This window comes from Thermobia domestica, chromosome 8 (genome assembly GCF_964235325.1).
Source record: "Thermobia domestica chromosome 8, izTheDome1.hap1.1, whole genome shotgun sequence".
Classification (NCBI taxonomy): domain Eukaryota; kingdom Metazoa; phylum Arthropoda; class Insecta; order Zygentoma; family Lepismatidae; genus Thermobia; species Thermobia domestica.
The window spans coordinates 50,361,290-50,381,715 of record NC_137461.1 but is presented as its reverse complement, the minus strand read 5'-3'; positions in this window follow the sequence as shown (position 1 = coordinate 50,381,715).

Genomic DNA, 20,426 nt, shown 5'->3' with positions numbered 1-20,426 from the left:
TCAGAGTTTGGATCGGAACACTTTACTAACAATTCTTCACTAAACATATGCGTTAGTCGTAGGTATGTATGGTGAGATTTCTTGCGGTTTTCAAGAAAGTATGTAAACCGCACCATGTAAACAGTTTTCAAAGATGGATATTAATTATACAGTTGAAGGCTTCAATGTAAACAGAAATATATATTTGCTATTGTTTAATATCCTAACAATGCTAATCTATTAATGCTAATGTCATAGAAATCACAAAAAAAGTGTAATTATGTGAAACATAGTATGCGATATGAAGTTCTGTGGATATGTGGTACAACCTAACGAGTATTTTATACATATCAGCAGTAATAAGTGCATAAATACTCTTGATGGAGGCTAGTTTTCTTGTCACTTAGCAATAATTTGAATAATAGAGATTGGAGGCAAAAAGTCTGGAAGCTTGTGCAGCAAAAAGGCTTTTCTTATAAAATCCAATTAATGAGTTTACTTGTCATTCCCGCCCTTAATGTGTCATTGGAGTGTAGTGATCACTTATGGCACTAACGACACTTATGTGATCTTTACCCATGCAACCAAATCTCAATAAGACTCGTCTGGTTTTGTAGTAAGTACTAGTACTCACCTCCAGCTGTGGCAATGTTTTCTGCCCACCATTTTGTCTATCATAATTCTAAATCTATCATAATTACTCGCTCTGCTAACAATAGGCCAAAAGAACCTTAAATTAAAGAGAAATACCGTACCTTGACTCTGCTTGGTAAAAGTGGCCGGTTATTCCTGTTGCGACCAGTGTTGTTATTACATCCCGAGTCGGAATCCCAGAGGAAGTCAGCCTTTGGTGCAATAAAAGGACGCATGAAGGACAAATAAGACTCTGAAGCATCAAGTGATGAAAAATACTTCCATAAGTCCCGTTGGGCTCCTCCATAACGTCGTTATTGGAGAATTCGTCACAGTCTGCAGAGGACTTGCTCCTGTCGGGTTGCCGTAGAGGAAAGAAGGTTATGCTCACAGCAGCTATGAAGGTGGTAAGTTTTTACTTCTGTAGGAATTATAAACACTGGACATCTGAAAAGTGGAAGAAAGTGAATTTCTGTCATGAGAACACTTCCAGGTTTGTAGGTGTCAAGGTATGACCAAAAAGTTACGCTAAGCCTCTTAAACGCCCTGGCAATGTGATGGTGTGGGATACATTCAGTGGAAGCAAAGACAAGGAAGGTTTATAATTACATCCTGCGAACAGGCCTGCGAAAGCAAAGAATTGCTTTCATTTCTTGGAACTAGATTTTCATCATTCATCAATGCGATTAATTATAGGAAAAACTGTGACCGAATTTTTCAATGTTTAAAGAATAATGTTTTAGAATGTCCAAGTAATTTTTCTGACATTAATCCCATAGAAAATGACTACAATTTCATAGAAAGCAGGTGTTAGAGATCCAAACAAAATACATCAGTGATCTAAAGGAAGAGCTCAAAACACTGTTATCTCATGTATGGTTTTGGAGGAGGACACATCGAAAAGTATTATTCGAAACACGGTGAGGATAAGTGCAGGGTCGACAAGAGAAGCGGATCGCATCATGGAAGAACAACTTGCTCCATAACTCAAGAATACCATTATGTTGGTTTAACACCGCAGATACATCGAGATTGAGTTGAAACTAGTGGAATGAAGGTCTAGGAGAACATCATCGTAAAAACGAATTGTCAAAAGAGAACTCGACGCTGTTTGCAGATCAACAGGATAGAGATCCAAATGTTGAATGACTCCAGTTCATCCAGCCTCCTGCAGAGAAAGATATTGATCGTTCCAAATGACCAGGACGAAGGCAGTCTCTTTGGATCTATCAGGATAGTACTCATTCAATTATCTAAATTAAAACATTTCTCTCTCTCGCAACTATTTCCCAAAGTAGTCATTTTTCCAAATGAAAAAACATGTGAATTTCATTTAAATTCAAACACAATTTCACAGTTAAGTTCCGTGTAGTGTATCAGTTTCATCCCGAATTAGTTGCGTTCATTTACTAAGAATTTTGAGCTACGACTGATGGCACAAGATTGGCACAAGGTGGTAGATGCTGTAAGATCCTAAAATATCGAAATATTTTACATGTGCCAACTGGCGCATGATGGAGATATTGTGAGGCTTACACCGTTGTAACGTTCCCAAATTTCTAAATATTTTCGTTAGATAACAGTTTCGATAGACACGTCAGGTACATTAGGGATTTTTAAAAGATAAACCCCATTGAGTTGAATATAACAACGATGCGGTTTTGAGTAACGAGTAAAGTGTATTTTATATATTTTTAGAAATATTGTGGTGTTACTTTTAACCTACCTCCTCGCCCTCGCATTGCTCAGATAGAGTAATTTTTGTTTTATTATTTTCATAGATTTTTTTGAGGGTGAGTAGATAAGATTTTTCCAAGATGTTATATTTTGTGTTTTCTTTCTCTTAGTATATAAGAAGTGTCATTTATATTGTGGTGTTGGATATAATTTATATGCATAGTAGTGTAATGTATTTATTTTGTGTGTGATCAGGAATTGTGACAGAAAATATTTATAATGGAGAATATTATAGTTATATCTTCTGAATTAGAACGTTTAGTAGAACCCAACATACTCTCTGGCAAAGTGAACGAGTCAGTTCGGTTATTTTGTAATTATTTTGAGGATTTTTCTATCCCTCATAACCTTGGTGATGTACAGAAATGGCACTTTTTGCCATATTGCTTGGAAAATTGGGGTCGTGCCTTGTTTAGCTTTATTGCCTACCGCATAATATGATAATCTTATGTATGTTAAGATTAAGAAGAAATTGATAGAGGCTTATCAAGATAATATAGCTTCACAAGTTTTGGAGCAATAAGTGAGAAATAGGGAACAGTTAGATTCTGAATCTGTATTAGATTACATTTCTCATGAATGCAAATTAATACTCAAGTACGATTCGAAGTTGCCGTTGACCGAACCAATTAACTTGATAATAGATGGGTTATTACCTTCGTTTTACTTTGTAGACGTAAGAAAATCATACAAGACTGTTGTTTAGTTACCAAAGTTCTTTGGGTTAGGAGAAAGGATTAATTTTCTTGTCAGCATTTGTAGTCAATGATCGAAGGCCTTGGCAACAACACATGAATACAATATACATACTTTTCGTAATAATGCTATACAACAAAAGAAAATACTTTAGATTTTAATACTCCGAACGTGTGTGAAGTTCTCATTCAGCCTGAAGGAAAACATACCGTAGTAGCACAGTTAGACGATATCAAAGTCCAACTAGAAGTCTCGTGCAACGAACTGCGGTCACAAACGTTTCTCATGCCAACAAAGGAAAGCATGTGTGTATAAAACATTTTGAGCGTTCGCGTTTGAAGCGAAGAAATTCAGTTCATGCATCACACTCTCATAATCAACCTCTTGGTTCTGTTAATACAGTAAATGGAAATAAGAAACAAAATTGCGCTAACTATAAGGTCCATCAAGTCAATGCAGTAGATACAAAATCTTTTCCTGAAGGATATGATAAATATCGTATAAATGATAACCCAGAGTTGTAGCCTCATTAACAACAGCAATTATATGAATTTTAGTTATGAGGAATTATGAGGAATTTTACTTTAGTTTTTGTTGGAATGAATTTGGTTATGGTTGTTCTAAAGGATATAAGCATAAAACCGAATTAATATACAATATTCCAGTCAATCGCCCGCTTTGTGCCTTCCTATATCATCTATGGGATGAGATAAAAAAATATATATTTTATTGAAAAAGAAGATCATTGAGCCTAGTATCATTCCATATACAGTAAGTCTCCGGTAATGCTTGTTAGAAAGAAGAATGGACAACATCGATTTATAGAAGATGGGAGACACATAAATAAAAATGGTTCCAGACTCCCTTCCGGTTCCTACTATCCAGGATATTTTTACTAATTTGACAGGACGCAAATATTTATGTTCTAGCGATGTTTTCGGATCATTTTTAATATTGCCCACACTGAAGGATCAAAACCTATTACGGCATTTTCGATTACTAGCGTCGGTTCATACGATTTTATTTTTTGCCTCAGGGTGTTAACCATCTACTAGTGGTATGAATAGATTGGTGAAACTCACTTTAGAAGCTCTTACAGAAGGTAAAATTTTTGCCTATGTTGACTTTTTTGGTTTAGTGATAGTTTTGGTGAAATTTTGCAGTTAACTTGTATGTTGCTTGAAACAATAAACAAATTGGTTTAAAGATTTCCCAGAAAAAACAAAACTGGGATATTTCGCATTAGATGTTCTTCGTCACACTATTACTAAAGATTTTTTCTGTATTTCGAAACGAATAGTTAACCAATTTCCAACTATCAAGGTCCCAAAACAGAGCAGCAATTTAAAAGCTTTTAAGGACTGATTTCTCTTTTTCGTTCATATTTACCTAATTTCAGTCAATTGGCAGAAGCGTTGGTTTGTTTGTTTGCCGTTTTGCTGGAAAGAACTTCAAGAGACAGCATTCAATAATATCAAGCAAGCCATCATTTCAGCTCCTTATTTAATGAGATGTTATTCTGATTATTCTCTCTACCTCTATTTTGATGGCAACAAAGTTGAGTTTTCTGTGCTAATTCATCAACTATTATATTTAATTTTAAGGATGGAATTTTGTATATAAAACAGAAAAGTTCTCAAGATACGAAATTTTTAGTTGCAGTTCCTACTACTCTAATACCCATTAGTTATTGCAGTCGTGTAACGTCTAGTGAGAGAAAATTACACCCATAACAGGTTGAATTACTAGCATTGCTGTATTCTTTGCCTTCATTTAGATATTTTCCTTTGGAACGTTATTTTTCTTCTAAGACGGATTGTCAAAATTTACTCTACTTGAAGCGAACAAAGAATACATGTAACATTTCCAGATGGTTGAGTAAAATTGAGTCGTATAATTATACTATTTTACATACCAGTGGCTCCAGTGACGCAGAAGCAGATGCTATTTCATTTTTCTCTGACCCCCTAGAGATTTAGAAACTCAGAAAAATAATCAAGAAAATCCGAAACTTTTGTTATTCAGAACACAAATTCGTTTTCGATTTTAGATGAACCAAATCTGTCAACAGAACAGCGTAAAGATCCGATTTTAAAGCTATTTTTCTTGGTTGGAACAGAGAGAAGATAAAAATAAAAAAAATAGAAGGCCAATTGTTATATTTTCCATTAAGGATGGTATTTTGTATAGGAAACAGTAAAGTTCTCAAGATACGAAAACTTTAGTTGCAGTTCCTACTTCTTTGCATTATACAGTTTTAATGCTTGTCATACGTCTGCATTGGGATCATCTCATTCTGGTTATTCTAAAACCTATAATATTTTAGTAAAAACGATGTATTTTCCTAAAATGATGAAATACATATATCAGAAATATCGCGAATGTACAACCTGTCAGGTATCGTGATCGAAAATTGGTTCTTCGCATGGAACATTGCTTACTTATCCCACAGTTCCGCCCTTTCTTTCGCGTCCACATAGATGTAGGTGGGAATTATTCCTCCAATAATATGTTCAATTATAAATATTTGGTAGTAGCAGTTGACAGTTGTACCAGATACATAACTGCAGATTCTTCTTCTGACGTTACAGCAAGTACTTTGGCTTCATTTCTTTATCATAAAGTAATTTTAAAGTTTGGAATTTTTCATGAAATTGTTTTAGACAAAGACAGTGAATTCACTATTGGACTATTTAAAGAATTATGTCCTATGATTAGTGCTAATATGCGTTTTGCAAATATACATGGACATTACAATAATAGTGTTCGTGAAATTACTATTAGGTACATAGAATAATGATTGAAATCAGCTTTATGTGACAAATATTTAGGAGAATGGATTAAATTTTTACAATCCATACTTTTTTCGCTTAACTTCACCAAGAACTTATCTTCTCAACTTGCAGCATTGGAATGTCTTTTTTGGTTTAAACCTATGTTACTTCATGAGACAATTCTAAATTTCCCTTGTCAATACGAAGATAATGTCATTCGTTTACAACAATTATAAGAGATTAGGAACAAACAGCAAGAAAATCTTTACAAACGTCATAAAGCGACGACAAAATATTTTGAGAAGAGACACATCAAACCTAATTTAAAGAAGGATAAAGGCTTCCGTATTGGATACTACAAGAAAGAAAGTTCACGAGAAATCTGACAACGAAACGTTAATTGCTCCAGGTATATTTGAACGAGTAGAAAATCCAAATTAGTATTTTCTTAAGTATAAGATCGCCCGAGGATCTTATAAGATATACAGTATAGCAGTCCAGAGATAGAAGACGTTTTTTAGGCGAAGGAAAACTCGGAAGAGGAAGACCACGTTGAAGACTCTGACGAAGAGATGCCTATCAACGTCTGCACGGAAGACAATACGATGAAAAACAAGAAGACGAGACGCGAAGACCATCAAGGACCACCAACTGAAGATATATTCAATCCCAGGAAACAATGTTTGGAAGAAGAACTTTTCATCCCTTCTCTTCATATCAAAGATGTTGTGATTGCCGAAAATCTACCAATGTGGGTAAATATAGGGAAAAAGTCCACAGAAGAAAAGCCAAAATTTGCTTGCAATACTGCCATCAATCAGAAGATTAGTATTTATAAAGGTAACATAGTGGACTGTAAAAACAGATGCCTTAGTAAATCCAACGAATTAAACCTTAACTCCTTTAGGTGGCGCCATTCAAGATGCAGCTGGATCTGAATGTTTAGAAGAATGTTTGACCATATCATCATTGAAACCATGAGAAGCAAAAATTTGCCAATGGTTTTCATTTACGAGCTAATTATGTAATTATGGCATGTGGACCGTGGAATTCAGACAAAAAGAGTTTACAAGAGACGTACAAAAATTGCTCTTAAAAGCGATGTTAGAGAAAATTATCTTTCTACAATTGTACTACCTAACATTTCTACTGGAGCGTTTAAATTTCCGAAGTTAGAAGCTGCGACAATTGCCTTGGCTACAACAAGAATATTTTTACAGGAACATCTAGATAACGTTGACAGTGTCGTATTTTGTGTTTATGACAGAAAATTGGGACATCTATCAGCAATTACTCCCCGTATATTTTGCCATTGATGAAGAACTTGTTAGTCCGTCTGTCTGCATGTAACATCTGTTTCGATTGCTTTTCTTGAAGATTGGATTGTAGATAGGAATACCTTATGGATGAATGATGAACTTTCTTTTAGCACTGGCCCCGACCGGTAGAACACTTTGAAATTTCGAATACTTCGAAATTTGTAACAGGTTGTTATCTTCAAGAATTCTACCTTTCATTTGATTGGATAACGTGTGACTACAGAAGATTCTTACTTTTATCCTTTTGAGATGTGAGTATGTGAAGAATGAAGAAAATTAACTTCACGCATATGGATAGATATTTGCATGTTACATAAAGAAGATGCAAGAAAATAGATGTTAAGACTGCAAGAACCATGCTTCATTCCTTTAGATGTCCAGGATTTGATACCATGATCATTGTCCCGGATTCAATGCCCGAAGATGACAAGAATTAAGAAAGAAGATAAAGATAAGAAAAAATATATGAGTGTTAGGGTTGTAGGTTATATTTGGAGAAGAGTTCTATCGTAATGATTTCATATAGTTTGATTACAGCCAGTATATGGGGCTACAGCCATATTTTGGAATTCTTTTCTAGTCAACGGAAGCTTTAAGCCTAAAAAATTAAAGCTCATTTTTCTCAAATTGAAATCTGTACCCTTTTTGTATAGTCTAACTTTACTATCCTTGGTTAGCTAGACAGTATTACAAGGTTTTTTTTCTCATGTATTAGGACGTTCGATCTTGAAGTTATTTTTTTGCTTTGGAGGAATATATATATATAGAGGTCTATATTGGATTTTACTACACTTATGAAATATTTATTTATTTGATTATGATTTTTTATATTTATTATAATTTGTAGGAATTATTTGTATATTATTTGCATTTGTAGTAGTTAAATTATTATTCTTATCTTTCCCGACCTATTCTAAAATGAGCACTAATAGTAGTTCACACTAACACCTAAAACACATGTCACTCACAATGATATTATGCAAGTACTAATGTTTATTTTCTTTTTTGTTACTTTATATCTTTCCACAGACGCTGTCGACACATGTTCAAACTTACCAAGTACATTACATGAAGTGTTTTTGAAATACATACTCAGCAGTTTACAATGGAAGCTTGATTCAAAACAACAAATATGTTATATGAAGAACTCTTTACCTTCAACGAACATTTTCTTTTGGAATTTCTTCGATAATTTTTTATTTCTTGTCCTACGGATAATTGAAATTTTCGTGTATTTCCGATTTCGAGAAGATCGTGTGAAGTTGCCCTGTATTAGATGTGAAGTGACCAGGTGATAATTGTGTATACTGTTAACTTAATTCGCTAAATTCAATTATTTTATTAAATTATATTTTTCAAAGACAGAACTATGAACTTTTTAAAATATATTTGAACAAAACACTTATTAATGTTGTACATTGCCACACAGTTTGAATAAGCATGTATTTGTTAATTGTCATTTTCGAAATTGTCAATAAACAGGTCTAGTTTGTTTCCTTATTTTCCACATACCTTACGCTCAGCCTGATACTTTCCGGTTCGTTGAGCGGCAGTCATCACTTTGCAACCGGGCAAAACCATAGAGGACACTTCGACAAGGGGTATTCAACATACGGATGGGATACGTGCAGGATCGACGATAGAAGCGGATCGCACCAAGGGAGAACAATCAGATCCATAACTCAAGAATATAATTTTGTTTATTTGCCGCAGCAGATACATCGAGATTTAGTTGAAACTAGTAGAATGAAAATGTAGGAGAACATCATCGTAAATAAGCATTGCCAAGAGAGAACCCGACGCACCTTGCAGATCAACAGGCTATAAAATTAGATATTGACTGACAACAGTTCATCCAGGCTTCTCCAGAGAAAGACATTCATCGTCCCAGATGACGAGGACGATGCCAGCCTCTTTCAACCTATCAGGTTAGTGTCGATTCCTTTATCGTAGTTAAAACCTTTCTCTCTCACACTCCGCAACTAGTTATTTTTCCAAATTAAAACATTTGAATTTGATTCTAATTTCATAGTTAAGTACCGTATTGTGCATCAGCTTCATTCCCAATTAGTTGCGTTTATTAATGAGTATTTCGAGCTATAACTGTGCAACAGCACAGGCACAATATTCAGCTTTAAAGAAATAAACCTTTGTATCTGTTATATGTTCAGATGGTGATGATGTTATCGGACGAAGATTTGTATCCCTATATCTTCTTCAATTTCGAGCTGTTACTTTATAGCACTATAACATAATAGCTTTTAAATCCAACAGAGTCGGAGCAGTATTTTCTAAATTTCGACTAAACTGATAAAAGGTCAACATATATATACAATTCAATGCAATTGTACATACGACACAAACTTCCCGTGTGATCTACACGAACATTTAAGAAATGGAAGTACCTACACATAATTCTGCGTCTAGATGGAAACGCATTTCCCTTTCTAACCTAGTTTAACTGAAAGTTACTCATGCCATTGTAATCCATGGAGGCATTTATGTATATTTCTTTTGTGTGTATGTGTCTTTTTCTACAGTAATCAGTAAATTTTGAATTGGATTTTGGGAAGCGAAATAAGTAAAGGAATTATTATTGAATGTAACATTAGCGAAATTTCTTCTATTCTCTTCAATGAGTATTTGTGTACCAGTTCATCTATTAATCTGACGTTCGTATGTTACGCAATATCTCTATTAAAATATAAAAAATAATAATGAACTTGGTATATGCCTTTCTTCCACCTACGGTAATAACTCTACTGTTTGAGGTTTTTATTAATCAAATATAGAGTATATAACTGGAATAAAACACACGTCATGATGAAGTATACTTTTAAAGGTAACAGAGAAAATTGTGGCAATTTTTCACCCACGGCTTAGGAGTATAATTGTATCTCCTCAGACGTACCTGGAAGTTCAAAAATAGTCCCCACCAGCATCGACAGTCTTTTTCAATGTACTAGAATGCAATGGATTTCAACGCGATAGAACGCGGTGGACCCTGAAGCGTAGTGCATATTCCCCCAGTTTTGACTTGATCAGCACACATGCCTTATGACGCTCCGTGGAGGACCTATGTTCACTCTGTCCTTAGGCAACCTTCCGGTTCACTCTATCCTTATGCACTGGCACAACAAGGTAGTATGTTGGATATATCCACACGAGTTACTGAGCTACCCCTTATCTTCTTTCGCATTCAATTGACGATGTGAGACCCGCATGAGTACAGAACTTCACAAAAATCTACAGAACGTGATCGGTTTCCTTTATATATAGAGGGTATTCATTTATTATGTAGCCCATAGCCACTGGTAAAATGATCACACCTAAACTATAAAATGATTCCATATAAAAATAGGGCGGAAAATGTGACGTTTCAAAGATAGATTTTGCTGAAGTGGAAAAAATGTACCTTTGAGACTGCCTAGCACGAAAATTATGAGAGAAATCAAAGGCGGTTTTGTATAGACGAAATAAGATGGTATCAGCAGGATGTACAAGACGTGTAGATTTCATGGGTCAAGGAATTAACTTTTACATAACTCAATACCGTCAGAAAAAGCAATGTTGTAGAGATAATCGTTCTTGTGCTCAGGAATTAACCGAAACCAAAGCGCATTCTCAGAATGAAAACCGGACCACAAGGCATGATCAATGAAGATGTGCAAATTTCGTTTGGACATAGTCACTAATCTGATAGTGTATGCTTTAACTTTATGGAACTTAGCCGCCCTCTCCGTTCATTTGTCTTTACTATATTAATAAAGAACATCACACATGTGTGGGTGCACAGTTTAGTCCATTGCAATAACCTGCCTAATCATATATGAATGCGTTGTAGCGGTGATTGAATCGTTTCCACGAAAATCATCTTGGAACGCCGAATGGAAAGATTTATTTTAGAATCTGTCCTTATCAAATATGTATTGATTTGCAGTAATAGGCTGCTCTGAATTTAACTCGTGCTTCGTAATGAAGTAATTAACTTCGTCAATGAAATGTTCGGCATCAACATCTACTGTCATATTAACTTTGTGTAAGGTTGCTCGAAATTTTTTTTCTTGTTTGATCCTTGATCATACTTTGAACACTGTAGACGTTAAGGTTGGTGTATCAGGTTCTTTCACATTCTTTGCTAAGACTGGAATCATGAAGCATTCAAAAATTGCATGGTAATTTTCAATGCGATCAAATGCCTAGGTACCACTTAATTTAATTATGTGTAAGGAATAATAACCTCTGTAAGGCGTTTTGAATGATCTGTCAGTTTTTACTTGCATGAGTGTCGTAATTGTTATCTTGCGTTTTCGTGTCACAATCGTACTGATTTTGTGAAGTGGTTACATTCCAACTTTGAATATAGTATAAGAAAGCAGGGAAGCTCGTTGTGTGCCTTTTCAGTAGATCTTACTTCCAGCGGCCAAGTATTATAATTTGTTTACTTTGGTGATGAAACAATTTATCAACTTTTTCTTTCGACTTTCGGAGCGATAAGTGAGTGTCCTTCTAGCAGAGGCGTAATTTCCTCTAGTGACACGAGTAACTGGCGAAATCACTTTCAATGCTTTCATCATTTATAGCTTTGTCTCTATTATTAGTAGGCTAAACTTATCCAAACAGAACTCTAACTCACACAACTACATCATAATCTCTTGTACAATGGTAAGTCCCGAATGCGTTGGGATTTTTGCAGGATACCGATCACATCCGCAAATAACTTCACATCTACAGTTTGTCGGAGGTTTGTACACAACTACCAGCGCACTACTCCATTGGGTCTTCTTGACATTCATTATAGAATACTCATACAGGAACAGCAGCTTTTGCTAGTACTCGCTCCTGTCACAACAAATACTAACATTGCTTTTGCCTTCCACATTTAGAAATCCGCTCACTTCGCCGTATCCACGTGCACATATCCCTTTAATTCCAAACACTTTTGTGCATATTATAGCAGATTATACCAAACCGATTTTCACATTTATCACAGAAATCAACTAGCTTTAGTAACGTTTCCGTTCAACGTATGTGGACCGGTCCTATATACTACTACTATATATAACTATTTTCTTCCAATCCCATATATTATACACAGTGAAATCTTTACCTCTGAATCTCATTGTTAGGGCCTCCATACAACATTTACGTTTAGGATAGTGTTCCGTTCTGCACTAGATATAGTGAATTTTCTGTCTTCATTGTGGCTATTAGCTCACTTCTGATTCTCTTAGTTTCAATCTTTGCTAAATATTAAGTTTTACTGTTAGTACTGCCTTGGTCTGATCTCGGCGACAACCCTCGTATTCATGGCAACTTATATTTAAGTAATCTTAACGTTTTCAGCTCAATGAGACCTCGTATGTTACTTTAGGATTTGCATAGCAAGTATGTACATAGTACTTTACTTGTACGTACGTTCGTCAAATTATACTGCAAACTTAGGTTCTTTCTGAATATACGTTAGGTTTCTTGACTCAACGCGCCATTACACAGCAAATTTATATGTACATAATTTGTAGCAGGACATACTATTTTTTTAAAAAAGAAATCGTTTTGAAATGAAAATATCGAATACTTGTAGACATTTGAAGCCCAACAAAAAAGAAATAGGCCTATATGCAATTAATGACAATTCGTCTATTCTTGACTTTTTCAGTAATTAACAACTTTAACTATTGAGGAAGAATACTGTAAAATAGAGTGTAGATGATAATATAGATCATAAAAATATTTTCTTTAAAATACACTGAACTCCTCATGTACTTATTCAATTTTCTTGGTATTTGTACTTACTAGCCTTTTAAAAGGTCAACTTAAAATCTATAATTTAGAAATGATATATAATATCTAAAACCATCAAGGTTGCAGATATTATTATCTTACAGTTATTACGTTAGGTAAAAAATGCATTAACATTTGATAACTTACATAGTTGCTGTAATGCATTACCTATATAAATGCTGATTCGTAGTGCAATGTGAAATAGAGTTTCATTTCATCATCATGGTAAGTCAATGCTGTTTTCGGTTATTGGTACAATCTATTGTTAACTTATTATTAAGGTTTTCTTTGGAAATTTTCCTTTAACATTTTAGTTAAGTTGTGGAAACGCAAAACTACGTTAAAATCAAACATGTATTGCTGAGTTTACAAAACAAGCATATTTTCGAATCTTTTAAATACATTCATGTAATTGTTTTTATTATTATTGTTGTTGTTATTATTGCTTTTGTTGTATCAGGTTTTATATATCCATGTCACTAACATACACTTATTACAACATTTAAGATGATGGAATAAGAACTTTACGTGCATTCGAACCATAGCATGGAATCCTTCTTTAGGACTAAGACATCAACAAAATTAATGTTAATATAAAAATTTTTATCGGTGCAACTTTTAACCCGTGTCGGGTGGTTAAGATCCTAATACTCTTTTGGTAATCAGTGTCAGCAAGTGCTTCGTAAGTAGAAACATTTGTATGTTATCCTGTTCGCTATTCAAACATATATATTATTTTGTGCTCTTTGTGTTTTCCTGTTGATTATCTAACATTACGTGCACTCAGTGTTCAAATATGTGTACTGAACTACAATTGCAGCAATGGTCACGCGTTGTCGTATGTCCATCATCGTAACAATCATAAGTTCAAATTTCTTACTGTTGCTGACTATCTCATTATCGCACTTAGCTTGAGGTAGTTATTATATCAACTTGTCCTAGAATTCCCATTTCTTGGGAAGTTTTAGCTTATTTCGGAATGACATTTTCGAGTATCTTCGAAACTAGCAAAACAGACCAAAGTGCAGTATCCTAGTTTAGTGATAAATATAGTTGTTCTCAGATAATTCGGCGAGTTAATTCCACGTTGTCCAACGTTTTACGATCTCACAGCATTGTTCTAGTATTTAGGGTTATGTACAATTTACATATTTTACTTTAAAGTCGAAAACAGTGATATTAGTTCTCAAAACGCTGAACGACATAGAAATCCCCGAACTGATTATTACAGAAGAAATATATTGAACAAAAGTGATAACTTTAATCATATACATATGATCCAGGCCAATAACATTATCTAGGGGCAAGAAGTAGACATAATGGAGTATAAACAACTTTGCAATCAGTGCTATTGTCAACCCTTGATCGTAAGTCCTTCTTAATTATACGGGAAATTGAATCAAAGGTGGAATTGATTTTCAAAATGACATAATCTTGCCTGGAGCACAATTAATGAAAATATTAAGTGGATGTTTTAAGCATGAAAAGAATAATATTTGAGACTAACGATTGATAGAAAGTATAATATTAAACTACAAAAATCAACATCCAAAATGTTTAACACGAAATGAATTTTGAATAATTGAAATTCGTCTCTCTGTGTGACGACAGAAAGACATATGCGAGACATTGCATTTCTAAGAACAAAGTGTAGATGTTTTGGACTGAGCAAAGCACTTAGTCGTAAAATATTTTATGAAAATGGACATTTCATATTTATGAATAATTCTCACAGACGTTGAAAGAGTGAGTACAATGTTTTAATATTTCTTATCTTATAATTAAAGGATATAACCTGTAAAATTCAAAAACATAACGGAACTAACTTCTCGGCGTGGAAATTTCTACGGTCTATTTGCAATATAGGACATAATAGCTTTTCTATTAGTGTCGAGTTAGATCATCGTTTCATACCTACAAAATATTATGAACCAGGTTGACTTGCACACCCTTTGTTTGTTGTCTTTGTTGAACAGAGACATACAGATAAAAAAACAAAGCTATTCATATAGAGTATTGCATCGCAAAGACGTACATATATGTAAAGAGATAAAAATATAATTTAAATCAGTCGATATGTAATAATGAACAAATGAAAACTTGAGTAAACTGGAAAACATTTTGAAGTCAAAACATGTCGAATTCTATAGTAACCGTTAGTACTTCCTAATGATGTTTCAGGTGTATATACCTAATGCCTTTTGCAAAAATTGGTATATAACTTATTAGAACAACTACAATTCATGAATGACTCTTTCGTCTACTTTCCTACTGACATAAAATTAACATTTTCCTCTTCTCATGTTTAATTTCCCATCCCTTTCTTGGGTTGATAACCGAGAATAAACTAATGTCTTTGGATATGAAAGCCATATCAAGCAAATATCCTGCAGATTACGTCTCTACACATAATTCTCGTTCTTATGGAAAATGTTTCTAATGAATACGTGTGAAAACGCTCTACAACAATTCACCATCGTGTTCTACCGAGGCTAAATATGAACGAAATCATTCAGTTTAACTTCCAACGAATATGTCCTTTAAGCTAAGCTAGAAGGATGACTATGGCACGTGAATGGTGAAGGAAGGATTGGTGGAATGGAAAAGTGGGGGAGAAGCTGGAGCATTACCTAGAGAAACCACGTACACAATGATGTCCACTCTAAATATACTTAGATGGAGTTGGAGGCAGGGAACTTGCGCACCAAAGGGAAGTGCTCTATTACTGATTCAGCTTGCCCCATATCCAGGCTAAAGATTCATTCCCATTAAAGAGGTAACATGTCACAAAGTGATATTTTGTTATCTTTTGGGTAATGATTCTCAACTTTCTACTGAGATTTCGAAATTCGTAATAGCTAAGAAATATACATTTTTGAGAATACATATAACGTTGAAAGGATATATTCGAAATAGTTATATGATTATGCTTTCTTCATGTTATTAATGTTACAGAGGTTCATGTTGTTATACTAAGACGAATTAAAATGTACGGACTGTCATGTTTGTATTTCCAGTTGTGTCTATTCTGGAAACCACTGCTACTAACAATTGCGCGACAACGACATTTCTATTGCAGAAGGTAGCTTAATTACAGGTATTGCATTCCACATATTTACCGTACAATAAACAGTGGCATTAACTACGTTAAAATTACACACTTTACACATTTCTACGACGCAAAACGCTGTGAACAAAGCTTCAGGACGAACCCCTCTCTCAATCCATACAGTTACTCCGGCATCAAACTACGCTTGTCAATACAGCTCTACTGGATAATAAACGGCAAGATGTTCCTTGTATTGCGGGAATCTTGTAGCGATAAAACGAAATTTCAATACTTAAATTTAGTAACATACTTATTTAAAAATGTTAACATAATAGGTTTAAAAAATATGTCTTAATTTCAGATGCTAAACAGTTATTCGGCACTTGTCTATACATTGGTTCTCGCTGCAGCCATTGCTATTAGCATGGTAAGTATTGGAGCAAAATATATATCATATAAACTATTTTCTGCTTTCATTTGTATATTCACTTCGAATTACTACATACATTTCTAAGCAAGAAGTTACATGAAACTATACAATTGCCCTGCAAACTTTGCATAATCAACTAACGATAAATTACTACATTCATAATCTATGATGAGTAGTAATTATTTCCTAAAACACCACAGGTTTGTATTAAAACATGTCGGTTGTTCTTTCAGGTTGCTATCTACAAAACTACGTGATATTGAATATACTAAATAGTGTCTCTTGGTTACATCATGTAGACAAATTATTAAGAGTATAACTAGTGGAAATATCAAACTTAGTGTAATAAGGTGAAGAAATGAAAAAGCAGAACGAATCAGTGAAGAGATGTTCCACCACCCAGGTAGAACCTGTGGTGAAGGTGCACCACTAACTTAGTGCTCTCATGTAAATTAGTGTGTGTGTATTATAGATATGCGTACTGATATATAAGAATAATAAACGACTCTTGAATTACTTAATTTCCATGTTTAATATCGGATTAATATACAACCAGCACACTTAATAAATAAGTACGATAGACGGAGAGTTTTCACAAAGTGTACAAGACCGCCTGAGATGTGCAGTGTAAAAAATCTCGGAATTATATGTCTCCGACGAGAAACACTCATTTTCGGTATCCAATTTCAGTTCAAGATGTATGAGTCCAACACTATTCTCCAGGTCCACACGTTCAGGAACCGTGGTGCTGAAGAATAGGCTAAATTTAAAAAAAGAAGAAAATAATTATTGCAAATAACGGAAAGAATAGCACTAAGTCTCAAAGTCTGTAACAAATAATGATAACTCTCAAATATCTCTTTCCTTTCATACGGACATGAAATCATTTTTAAAAGAGGTTATGTATTTATATAGTAAGTAAAGTAATGACAGCAATTATCCGAGTAAATATATCCGAGTTTTATGGTATGGAATCCGTCCTGTCTTCTTTTGTATGATAAGAAATGAAAAGATATGTACTTTGTGCTTGTAAATGTTGCTGAAACAATTCTGTTTGTATAGTTGGTGTTCAAAAGTTTACATTTATCATTCAGCTTTTTATAAACAAACATCTTGCACATTTCAAGAATCTAAACTAAACTTAACGCAACTTCTTCATGAATTTGTATATTTAGACAATTCCCCCCCCCCACACCGAGAAACATCTAGAGCATAGTTTAATTACATGTTGCAAATATTGTGTTTCAAAACCTTAAGTTCCCTACTTGCGGACTTACCTCACTCTTGATTGATTTTTAATCAAACTCTTAATAACATTGCTTTGCTAAAGTTTCCCTAAGCGAATATTTTTCGTTTGATGTCCCACAGCTCGGGAACCTAAAGCTTCTACACTATAACATTTCACGAACAAAATTAGGACATTGATCTACACAGTTTCATCAATATTGCATGATTCTGCTGACGTTCTTCTTATCTTAGTTCTACAAAATATAAAGCCAAAGTTTGATGGCTCAAAACGTGAGAATAAAAATACTTTACACACCATTACATATATAGCAGAACAAAGTCCACAATATGACAATTTCAGCCTACATCGGATTATTACTGTAGATATTTCTTTAGTTTCCTTAATAGATGATAATTTCAAAATCGTATATACAGTCTACAGCCATACTATGTTTCCGTGCGGATGTAACAATTCGTTTTTATTAATTGAAAAACATATGAAACTCCAAATTTAATTCCCATATCTTGGGAATTAAAATTTTGCAAAATGTTTTTCAACCTACTATGATAGATCAAAGTCTAGTACTATACGAAATTCCATTCATATCACTTGCGTGTTAGGCTGATTTTTTTAATTCTTGAAAATGAGATATGCCTCATTTTACAGCCCAGAACTCTTAAACGAAAAGCTAGCAAATCATATCATTCACATACCTTTGTAACTGTGCTAGGTCTGCTACCTACCACGCTTAATCCAGATCGGAGATGTTTTTCTTCTTTTTTTTTTGCTCGAACAGAAGTTAGTTTATAACAGAGTAGCCAAAAGCTTATTAACGTTTGTTTTAAAATCTTCTAACGCAGTTCCAATCCTAACACCATGCTGAGATTCATCCAGATTCGATCTTTCTAGTTCAATTGTACAAAAGTATAGTTGGGTTTAAAGTTGAGAATCAACTAAGGACGTAAATGAATTAAAATTTATATAGAAAAATAAAAGGATTATACAATGAAAATTTATTTTCAAAAACGTTTTGGTTTGTATTTCGTTCATTTTTCAGAAGAATTCCCTTTTTACTGACAACTTTCTTTCCACGAGCACCGCACACAATTCAAAGTTTTTTTCTCGTAAAGATTCATTCACAGAACCTTTATAGTACATGAATGGCTGGAATAAACACAAGGTAAGTGGCATTGAGTTATTAGATGGAACGACTTGTGATCGAGCCACATACGAGTATAGGTAGTTTTGTGTCGAAAAATGTACATGCATATTCAGATAAAGATTGTTTACAATGTTTCTTTCCATGGAATTGAATGTGAATGGGAATCATTCCTTTCTAGTGTACTCGAAAATTAGAAAAATGTGATAACGTATTATGTTCTATCAAACCGATCAAATATTTAAAACATGAAGAAAGAGAAAACATGAAGAAAACTTTTATATTTCACAGGTTTTGAAAAATCAAGAAATTACCTGTTGTGTTTTTCTCCCCCACAATCAATATATTAAATGCTGTATTAAATGTTAGGAAACTCATATAACTGATATTATAAAAAAATGTAATCAGTTTTACTAAATTTCATACATCTAAGTACTTGTATGTCTTTACAGAGACACATCATATATTATTATTTCTTGAGAAAATTACAATTTTCTCATTAGAATGAATACTAAAGGCTTGATTTAAAAAATTGCGTCAGCAAAATTTAAATTAAAGCCCGGACGAAAACATGAATCTGAAACGGTGAGGTAACAAAAGTTCGTGTGAGGTCGCTCTAAGAATGCCTTGAACTTGGTGACCCATGTCAAGTTCTTCACTAGAAATACATTAGAAAATTGATTTCATTCTATCTTCGCAACTATCTAGCGGCTTCGTGATGAAACAGACACGGATACGTTATAGAAAGAGGATAAATGTTGACGTTTCACTGGCGATCCCAGTCATACACTAGTTTTCATGTTTTCCTCCTTACATCTTATCACCTCGTTATTTGAATGAAGTGAAATTATTATCAAAGTTTGGGTCGGAACAGCTTACTAATCATTCTTCGTTCAACATACGCCTTATTCATAACGATGACTAAGGAGATTTCATGGAGTTGGAAAAGATTTAGGGTTTCCTAAGATTGATGCTAATTATCAAGTTGAAGGTTTCAATATGAACAGAAATATATGTTTGCTACAGTTTTACGTCTTTACAATGCTAATCTGTACCTTCTAATGTCATAGAAATCACAGAAAGTGTAATCATGTTAAACATAGTATGCGATATCAGGTTCTGCGAACATGTGGGCCAACTAAGCTAGGAGTGTATATATATCAGCAATAATAAGTGCATAAATACTCTTGTTCGAGGATAGTTATCTTGTCTCCTAGTAAACTTTTGAATATTACAGATTGGCGGGAAAAAGTCTGTAAACTTGTGCAGCCAAAGAGGCTTTGCACATAAAATACGAGTCATCATTTTACTTCTCATTCCCACTATAAAATTGTAGATGTAGCTTTGTGATCACTTAAGGCACTTGCGACTCTTAGACGACCTTTACTCATGCAGGAAATACTCAATAAGACTCGTGGTCTTTCGCAGTAAGCTAGAAAGTACTTTGCTCCGGCCGGAAAAGTGTTTTTTGCCCATCAAAATTACAAGGTCTAACACAATAACTCTGCACCGATTAAAGAAACATAAAATAAAAGAGAAACACCGTACTGTCAATCTGCGGATAAAAGTTGACTGGTAATTGCTGTGGCCAGCGTGTCAAGAGAGACAATTTACCAATTGTAGCGGTCCGTGTCGTTA